Consider the following 9,476-nt stretch of genomic DNA (forward strand, 5'->3'; position numbering starts at 1 on the left):
TGGACTTCTCAGGCAATACCTTTCAAACATTTTTGTTTCACTTTGCACTGCACAAATTGTTTTTCCTTATTCAGTACATAAAATGTTTGTGAATTATTCAGTGGAATTTTTTATTCTTCATTAACCGTGCTTGGGACTGGGCTTTCTGCATTTCAGCTAATGTTTCAAAGTGAATTGCCTCAAACTGGGCAGTGAAAGCCATATTGAAGCAGATAACACAGCATTACAATTTGAAAATGTTGGCTTTAAGAACCATATAAACCTGCTTCCCAGTTTCCAATTTATAGACACCCTTCCAAATCAGATTCTCTTTGATTAGCAGGGATTAAGAGTAAAAGCTCTTCTGGAAAACATCTTTCACCTTTCCAATATCATATTTTCCCCTTGGAATGCTGTTGAAATTCCAAATGCTTTGTAGGGATTAGAGTGAAATCAATGATCTATATAAGACAAAGGATGACTTTATTTTTTAAGTATTTATGAATATTAATAAATCATTGAACTGAATCACACAATGTATTAATGTTCATTTCTAGAGTTTCTCACTCTTATATTTGGTTTTTTGGTTGATACCAGAAATATAAATTACATTGGACAGTAATGCATTATATGTTCCCTCTGCAGCTGTCACATATCCAGAGGTGCTCCATGGAAGAAGCTTTGGGATTAGACAACCATCTCCCTATCAGTAGGTGCCCATCCATCTCCAGTGACCTCATGAATCCTGGTGTTGACTTTGGCACTAAATTTTGCAACAACACCACCCCTTGATGAAAGTTCCAGTGAGCTGTGGTTAGCCAGGAGCAGCTGAGTCCCACATGAATTTATAGAATCACAGAACTGTTCAGGTTGGAAAAGCCAGATCCTGGACTCTGCTTATCTTTCCACAGACTATGGAATCCACCCCAGGGCACCAGCCTTGCTTTTCAAGTTGCCAAATGTCTCCAGTGGCTCAGGTGATTGGAAATATCCTCTGCACTCCAGGGTGAGCACAGTGATTAGAAATTTCGTTTCCCCTCTGGAAATGAAGCTTCCTCCTGAAGAAAGTGCAGGGAACTGTGCAGTGGACTGAGTTCTGAAAAATGGAAAAAAGCATAACAACATGAATTCAATGAGTTTGGCATTGAAATCAGACTGACTGCTGCTTTCACAGTAAGGTGACTTGTACTGGATGCCTGTCATGTCTGAATGCAGCCATAATAAAAAATTCAATTTAAAAAAAATCAAAAAATCCCTATTTTGACATTTTAAGTGTCTGCTAAATGCTGCAGTGGTGGTAATGAAGCTAATTACTGTTGCAAACAGTCAGGAGTCAATGGCTCTCACTGCAAAATCAAAATCTTGGTTCCAGAGAATTTACATCCATTGATTTGTCACGGGGGAAGGAGGTGCTGCCATGAAGAGTAGTGTTGGTATTTTTCCTTACACTGAAGAACTTCCCTTGGAAATCCCAGTCTCAGCTCTAAGGTTGGTGCAGATTATTTGGGGTTCTGAATACATATTTAATCTGCCTCATATGCTCAGGCTAAAGCTGACAGGCTGCAGGCAGAGAAGTAATTTCATTTGCCCAGGACTATCCTGAATAAATTAGAAAGACAGACTGGGCCCTGTTGATTGCAAGAAAGTCCCAGTAATAAACCCTCATGCCCATGCTCAGCCCCGCTGCAATCAGAGATTTCACTTGTGTGAATTACACTGCATTGCAGGTCACAGCTCAAATTTAATTAAATCCTGATAAAATCGATTTGCAGTTCTTCTACTGCTTAAGTCGAGAAGAGAAAACTACTGAGACAGGCACCCAGCTGGAAAAAGTTCTCAAGTAGAAAATTACAAGTGCATTTTTAAATGCTCTTCTGATTTGGGATGCAGGAAAGGTTGATGGGCTGATCCCAGGCTGTGCAGCACAGAGTTCTGCTGTCAGAAGTGGGATTTTGTTCCCTTCTGCCAGCTGAGGTCTACCCTTTCCTTCCATGGATCAAGCAGAATTTGGTTTTTTAGGAAATCAGCACTGGCTACAGACTTTAATCCCAGCACCAAACCTCCCCCTGTCTGCTATATTAAAATTCAACACAAGTTGTGGTGACTCAATGTTGTTTCTGTCTCCAGTGGCAATGTGACATCCTCTGGGACATCCAAGAATTATCTTGCTGGCATACAGCACCCACCATTTACATTACAGGAAAAGTCTTGTGACCACAACTGGCATTTGAAAGGACAATGTTTAATTTCAAGGGGAACTGGACGGCATTTCAAAATAAGGCTCTCAGCACAGCTGGGACGTAGGAGATGTTAAAAAGCAAGTTCTCCCTGGTTTCTGGAGCAGGGGACAGGCACTCAGGGGATCCAGCTGGAACAGCAGCTGGCTGGGTGACCTGGGACATTTGAATTCCTGGTCTTGTTCCAGTCTGGTTTCAGAAGGAGACCAACTGGATGTCATGGAGCAAGAACCATGGGTATTGTCAGCTCCAGTGGCAGAGAACACCCAAGCTGTCATTTAGTGATAGATGAGCATCCCAGGGAGATCCTTCCTAACCAGCCTGCCGCTGGAAGTGATCCATCTCCTACAAGTGATGCATCCCTTCTGTAACACCTTGTCTGAGCTTATTTTCCTTTTTATTCATTACCCAGCTCTTTGGTCTGCTCTCCCTGGTCCCCACTCAGGCAGAGCATCATCATCTCCTTCCCGAAGGAGACTGCTTAGCATGTGCTTCGCGAATCCCGGTTCCCGGCGCCTCGCCTCCCACCTGGAATGCTGATGAAGAGCTCAGCGGTGCCTCTGACGCAGGTGCCCTCCAAACAGCAGGTACAAATCAATGGGTGCGCATCGGAGCGGCAGCCCCCCAGCCTCAGATGTTTCCATGACAGCCAAAGCGTCTCTGGACATGCTTCTACCACCCTCTTGTGTTGGCTCACTGTAAGAACAGGATTTGTTGGGTTTTACACTTGTTCTGCATTTTGATGATGTCCCAGTTGGTACCTGATGCCGATCTTCCTCCTGGACACCGTTCACAGAGCACAAAGGACTGGAAAAGAGGATAAGCCCCTTGTGAGGATGGGGTTTCTCAGTTATTTTGTTGCAGGCGGAGGTTTGATCAGTAAGTGCAGCAAAACAATGCTTTTTTAAAAAATTTTTCATTTCAGTGGCCTGCATTAACATTATGGTCCTTGACAAAAATGATTCAAGTCACAAAAAAATACACGACCTAGAAAGAAATATCCATTAGAATATGCAAGCCATAAAAGTATTTATTTAACAGTACTCTGTAAATTATGCACAAGGTATAATTCACAACCCCTCCTCCTGGCTCTTCACTGACAGGCTCTCCAAGTTGTGATGGAAGGTGTTTCGTGGGATCTAAAGAGCTTTTCCAGTTCTCCTCACTTCTTCTGTGTTGGGCAGGTTGCCCAAGTCCCTCTCTTGCATTGGTTTGCACTTTTCCTGGGCAAGGAGGAGATCTTTCAAATAATTATCGATCCTGATACTGCCAGCATAATTTCTTCTTACTGATTTTTTTCTTTTTAACTCCAGTTCTTGCAGGCTGGAATCCTGATACTGCCAGCATAATTTCTTCTTATTGATTTTTTCTTTTTAACTCCAGTTCTTGCAGGCTGGGGCTTTCTAGGACCATCCAAAAGACTGACAGGTTTGAAAGAGCAAAGTTGAATATGCCCTTTCCTTCTCTGTCATCTTAAATGAAATTTTAAGCTCACCTTCACAAGGCTTTACAAATGATGGCAGATTTTTTTCCTGCATTGCCTGCACTGAAATCCCCAGGTCTATAAAATGACCAGGAGAAGATCAGTCTGTGTTTGCTTTGCTGTGGACGTGAATGGCAGATGGTGAAATTACAGGCGGAAGGGAGGACAAGGAAAGATCTCACACATATTTTTAAGGCAGATTGTTGAAATCCACAGTTTCCCTGCACTGTGACAACGGTGATGTTATAATGATGAAGCCTCTGAACCTCCTGTTATAGATTGGACCCCATTAGAACTAATTCCATTTTGAAATTTTCCAATGGGGAAAGAAGGAAATGGGAAAACACTGGTAAAAACACCCTTACTTCCAATCTGTGCTGCTGTGGTGTCACAAAAATATTTTCCCACCTCCTCAGCCCCAGGCTCTTGCTCAAAGTGCTCTGGGGGTGTCAGGACTGGGGTGTGAATCTGGGGGTTTAGCAGGAAAGACCCTTGCACATTTTGTTTATAGAGAACTAAGAAAACTGCTGGTTGCATCGAGATGAAAAAGCAAATTGTGGGACTGAAATATCGGTGTGGGCATTTTACTGGGGCCTGTCAGCTAAAAAGGGCATTTTCAGCTGGCAGGGAGCTTGGTGCAGAACTCTGAATTCCATCCACACACATCTACACACATACAAGTAAAAAGTTAGGTGGTAAAAATTCAGATAAAATGAATATCCCGTGGCATAGCTGTTGCTGCTGTTGCTGTGGTAACCAAGCATGACAATGTGTCAGACAAGTTAATTTTAGAGAAAGTAAACTGTTTTTTAAAACTGTTGGAGAAACAGATGGATTTTGTCTTAAAATGGACTCTGAAATGTTTGCTCTTTGGAAATACTTAGAGGCAGACCAAATAAATACACATTCATGTCCCAATAGCTTGCTGAAATGGAAAGGCTTTCCAGATGTTTTGGGACCATCTTTATTAAATACGTCTCACTTGCTAAAGTATTTTCCTGCACCTCCCTGAACTGATGTGTAGGCCAGTTGAGAAGAAGATTTGATCTATTTTTTCTGTATTTCTGCTGGGTTGCTTGGCCTCCATTCTCTTTGTGAGAGCTTCAAAACTCCCCATTTCTCCCCATTTTTATTTTACTCTGTGAAGTGCTGATTTAAACATATAGTGAGTTTTCTTCTTGGTGTCTGCACCTCTGCTGCTAATTTAACATCACCCAGCCTGCTTCCACCAGAATATGCTGCATTTTCAAAGAAAATGTGCCAAGCAGAATGCAAGATAACTCTTTTGGGGATCTGTATATGATGACTGAAAATGAATTAATCACTGGACTAGAAAATGATGGTTGCTAAGGCATCAGTGGCCACAACCTGATTATGTGCAGGATAAACAGAGGACAGGCCTAAGCAGCAATATTTTCACTTAGTCATTCAACAGGGTGATTTCCCAATGCTGAAGAAAGTGATGAGCCAATGAAGGCAAGAATAAAAAATAGGAATGGAAAAATCTGATTTTCTTTTAGCATATAGATTCAAAGTCCAAAAAAAACCCACCAAATCAAGATCAAATAAGAATAAACTGAGCACTCATCTCGGTGAGAGAAAGAAAAGCAAAAATGGAAAAGAAATCCAAGCCAAAGCAAAAATGAGCAAAACTTAAAAATATGAGAAACAAAAATAAATGGCAACTTCTATGACCATGAAATACTGAGTTTAACTGACAAGAGAAGCTGATGACATAGGGGTAAAAGCCATTGTAAGCAGGGTCACAGAAAATTTTAAATATATTTAAAGCCAAAGAATTCTTATTAGTAGTAGAAACCTTTGCTGGAGAGAGGGATAACCATTATGAACAATATCACAGAATATTAAAAGTGCTCCCTAAACACTTCTATCTTGGAAAATGACAAGAGGTTATTCGCTATTTTTAGTGATGACAGCATTGTTTATAAGTGGTTTAGTAAATCAAGGAATAAAGAACCAAACCTACCAAAGTCCCCCCTTTTCATGATCAGCCAGTTCAGACAACTTTAAAGAGACTCTGATGGATCTGGCAGGGGAGCAGCTGATAAACTGCTGTGACTGTTAATAAATCATTTCACTGCACTGAAATTCCAGAAGATGGAAGGACAATGTGGGAGGTAATATTGTGTAAGGCTGGAGACCCTGAATCTGTCACTCCCACACAAAATAGTGGAAACCTTATATGAGATTCCCTTGGTAAAGACTGTAAATATAATTAATGCTAATCAGAACTGTTTCTGGAAAATGGGTCTTGTCAAAGAAACTCCATTTTGTTCTTTATATTACTGTTTTGCCTGGAAAACCTAGTGCTAAATGTAGCAGTCTTGCTGGCTAAATGTAGCCTTTATATTGCACAACATCCCAACTAAAAAATAAAACACTACAAAATATCAATACACCCTCCTGTGGTGTCCCACCCCGAAGGGGAAGGGAACAGCCAAGATTTGTCCATGCCCATGGCTGAAAAGGAATGACAAAAGTCAGAGGGTCCACAAAAACTTAGAAGTTTTATCAGTAAATCACACATTTGGCATGGGAATTTTTATAAGTTAGTCCCTTATCTTCCAGTATAAACACACAGGGGTGGATTTTGGATAAGGGGTAGAGTGAAAGAGGCGAGAGAGAGAGATAGTGAAGAGAGAGAGAGAAAGGAAGGAAGGAAGGAAGGAAGGAAGGAAGGAAGGAAGGAAGGAAAAGAAAGAAAAGAAAGAAAGAAAGAAAGGAAAGAAAAAGAAAGAAAGAAAGGAAAGAAAAGAAAAAGAAAGAAAGAAAGAAAGAAAGAAAGAAAGAAAGAAAGAAAGAAAGAAAGAAAGAAAGAAAGAAAGAAAGAAAGAAAGAAAGAAAGAAAGAAAGAAAGAAAGAAAGAAAGAAAGAAAGAAAGAAAGAAAGAAAGAAAGAAAGAAAGAAAGAAAGAAAGAAAGAAAGAAAGAAAGAAAGAAAGAAAGAAAGAAAGAAAGAAAGAAAGAAAGAAAGAAAGAAAGAAAGAAAGAAAGAAAGAAAGAAAGAAAGAAAGAAAGAAAGAAAGAAAGAAAGAAAGAAAGAAGAAAGAAAGAAAGGAAGGAAGGATTACAGGAGTAAAACTCAGGTAACCATGGCACATGGAGGTCACGGTGTTTCGTGGCATCATGGAATGGTTTGGGTTGGAAAGCTCCTCTAAGTTCCTCTAGTTCCAATCCCCAGGGGTTGGAATTAGATGGATTCATTAGTTATATGCTATATATACTGCTACTGTTAGACATATATATGCTACACCATAGTTCTATGCTTTAATTGCATTCTGACCCCCAGTCCCCCTGCACCCCTCCCAGCCTGAAGCTCCTCAAGTATAAATATTCTTTAACACCCAGCCAGGAACTCCAAAAATTCTGCCTGACTTGTTACAGCAACGATTCTGCAAAAAAAGAAACCAGAGCCCTGCATAGGGGTAATGTTAAGCAATTCCTGTCCTGAGGAGTGGTACAAGACAGAGACAGAAAGTGAGATGATTTTGGATTGTCACCTCCCTTTTTTGGACAACACAGCCCGGGTGTTTGATGGCCTAAAGAGTGTTTCCAAGCAGTTATGGCTGGTGGGATTTTAAACTGTTCTCTCAGGATTTTTAGTAGTGCCCCAACACTGCTGGCATCTCCCAAGGGATGCTGTAACAAGACCCAGCATCTCACAAGCCACCCAGTGACTTTGAGGACCAAGCCTGTGTTTCTCACCAGGAGAAAAGCTTGCCCTGCTATTGAATCCTACATTCTCTCTTGCTTAATTTCTTTCCATTATTCTTAATTATGCCCCCAGGAGTAGAGCTCTGTGAATAATTGATTTTTTTGTTTGGTTTTGTTTTGTCGCCAAACTGAGGGGAGGGGAATTATTCAAGGTTGATTGGAAATGAAACACACTTGGGTTTTCTCATCATATAAAAAGCCCTCCTCCCTGACATTTTTCAGGTCAAACAAAACAGTTCAAAACCACAAAAATTTTATAAGCAGTAAAGTGTAACTACATGAAGTCTTAAAGCATCTTTTGAAATCAGATAAAGTCAAAACATGGCATTGAAAAACAGTGAACTGAAAGGTTTCAAATGTAGTGGTTTGGAGCAAGGGGTCTGATGCAGGTCAGTCAGTCAAAATCAGTGAGAATCTCTGTTTCCTCTCTCCACATGCATTTTCTAGTGAACTCTTTTCCCCATTTTCTTTCACAGGTCACCCAATTTTGCTGTGATCCAACTTAAACAAACTGCCTTTGGTACTGGTTTTGTATTCAGCTTACAGCCAGGTAGATTTATACCCCTTTCCTGAGCTTTTCTTTAGCCAAGCTCTACCTTATTAGTTCTGCTCTTCTCTCAGCAGTCAGTCCTTTCTTCCTACTAATCATTTTTCTCTCTGTCTTTGTCTTCAATTTATCCTTTACTTCCAGTTTATCCATGTGTGCCTGGGCAGGAGCTGCTGATGATTGATTCCTGTGTTAACCTGCAAGGCTACTTTTCATAGATAGCTGGGATTTCCTATTTTTCCTGCAATTACCACTTTTGGCTCACATTTTTTTTTTGCTTTCCCAAAATCCTTGAAACACACTTCAAGCTGGCAAAGGTCTGTTCAACCTTCTTTTTTTTCTTCCCCTAGAAAAATTGTAGGTGTTTCAATTGTAGGCTTGGGTTGGAAAAATCTTCATTCTGAGTGCTCCAGCACCTTTTTGTAGCTCATACTTTATGGACATTTTACTTTACTGTGTTCACAAAAAATACCTGTTTTGTGCCCAATTCAAATATTCCTCAAATTTTCCTGAGGAAAAACCTTAATGCTCATACTTGGCACTTCCAAGAATTACTTAGGAACACCTGCATGCATGGATGCCTGGGGCTGTAATAAAGCCAAACCTGTTTGGATGAAATATTGCAGGGAAAAACATTGGAGGGTCACCAAATTAGAGAAAGGGAAGAGGAATAATAAAGCTACCAACATTTTCCAGCACATTCAAATGTCAGCTGGGCTCTAATCCCCTCCTTCAACCCCATCTCCAAGCAGAATGATTTGATAAACAGTGAGGGATGGCTGAGGATTGTTCGCTGGGGAGGATCAGGCATGGGGAGAGTTATGAGAAACCTGTGCACGTTTTCATAATTCACGTGAGCAGAGAAATGTTTGCTGTCCCTCAAGGTGATCCAGCACCGAGTCCTGCTGCCAGGGTTTAGTCTGTTCAAAAGCACATGAAGGCTGCTGATGAAAACACTCGACATGCCAGCATTTTTCTGACTTTTTCATTAAGAAATGGGTTATCCCTGCTCCCGTGTTTGTTCAGCACATATGCTTCATTGATTGCTATTGTATGAACATACCTTGGCTGTGTCCTTAAAACCTCATTACTGTCTGCTGAAAATCCATTTCAATTGGAATTTTATTCATAAATGCAAATTTGCTAACATTGTTAATTGTGTGTCACGCATCAGAGTGATTACAACTCCATCTCCTCTGTTTTGACATAATGTGTATTTCATATTTTGCAAACCCACCAGCCTAGAAAATTCATAATGACTTTTCATTCATACAGAAGCAAATGTTTCCCATTGTTTCCAGAGCTGGTCAACGCCTCCCAAGAAAGAAGGCATCCTGCATTTAACAGGAATGAACTATGCTCCTGTATAAAAGCTGCAAAATGTTTCATTTCTAACAGGAATCAGAAAATACTCTCTTGTTTAGGAACAAAAATGCAGTAGTACATACATATGTTTTGCATTGTCTGCAAAGAATTGAGGCCCAAAATATTTGTAA

At 40.5% G+C, this 9,476-nt stretch overlaps 1 long non-coding RNA gene across 1 annotated transcript; it reads right to left on the reverse strand.

Annotated features, from left to right (window-relative positions):
* Positions 1-441: 441 nt before the first annotated feature.
* LOC108448658 lies at positions 442-2,935 on the reverse strand. The gene is made up of 2 exons (XR_001864619.1): positions 2,745-2,935; positions 442-1,075 (listed from the first exon to the last, which is right to left on the reverse strand). It is a non-coding gene; the product is annotated as an uncharacterized LOC108448658 (long non-coding RNA).
* Positions 2,936-9,476: the final 6,541 nt, after the last annotated feature.

This window comes from Corvus brachyrhynchos, unplaced genomic scaffold, assembly GCF_000691975.1.
Source record: "Corvus brachyrhynchos isolate BGI_N302 unplaced genomic scaffold, ASM69197v1 scaffold166, whole genome shotgun sequence".
Taxonomy (NCBI): domain Eukaryota; kingdom Metazoa; phylum Chordata; class Aves; order Passeriformes; family Corvidae; genus Corvus; species Corvus brachyrhynchos.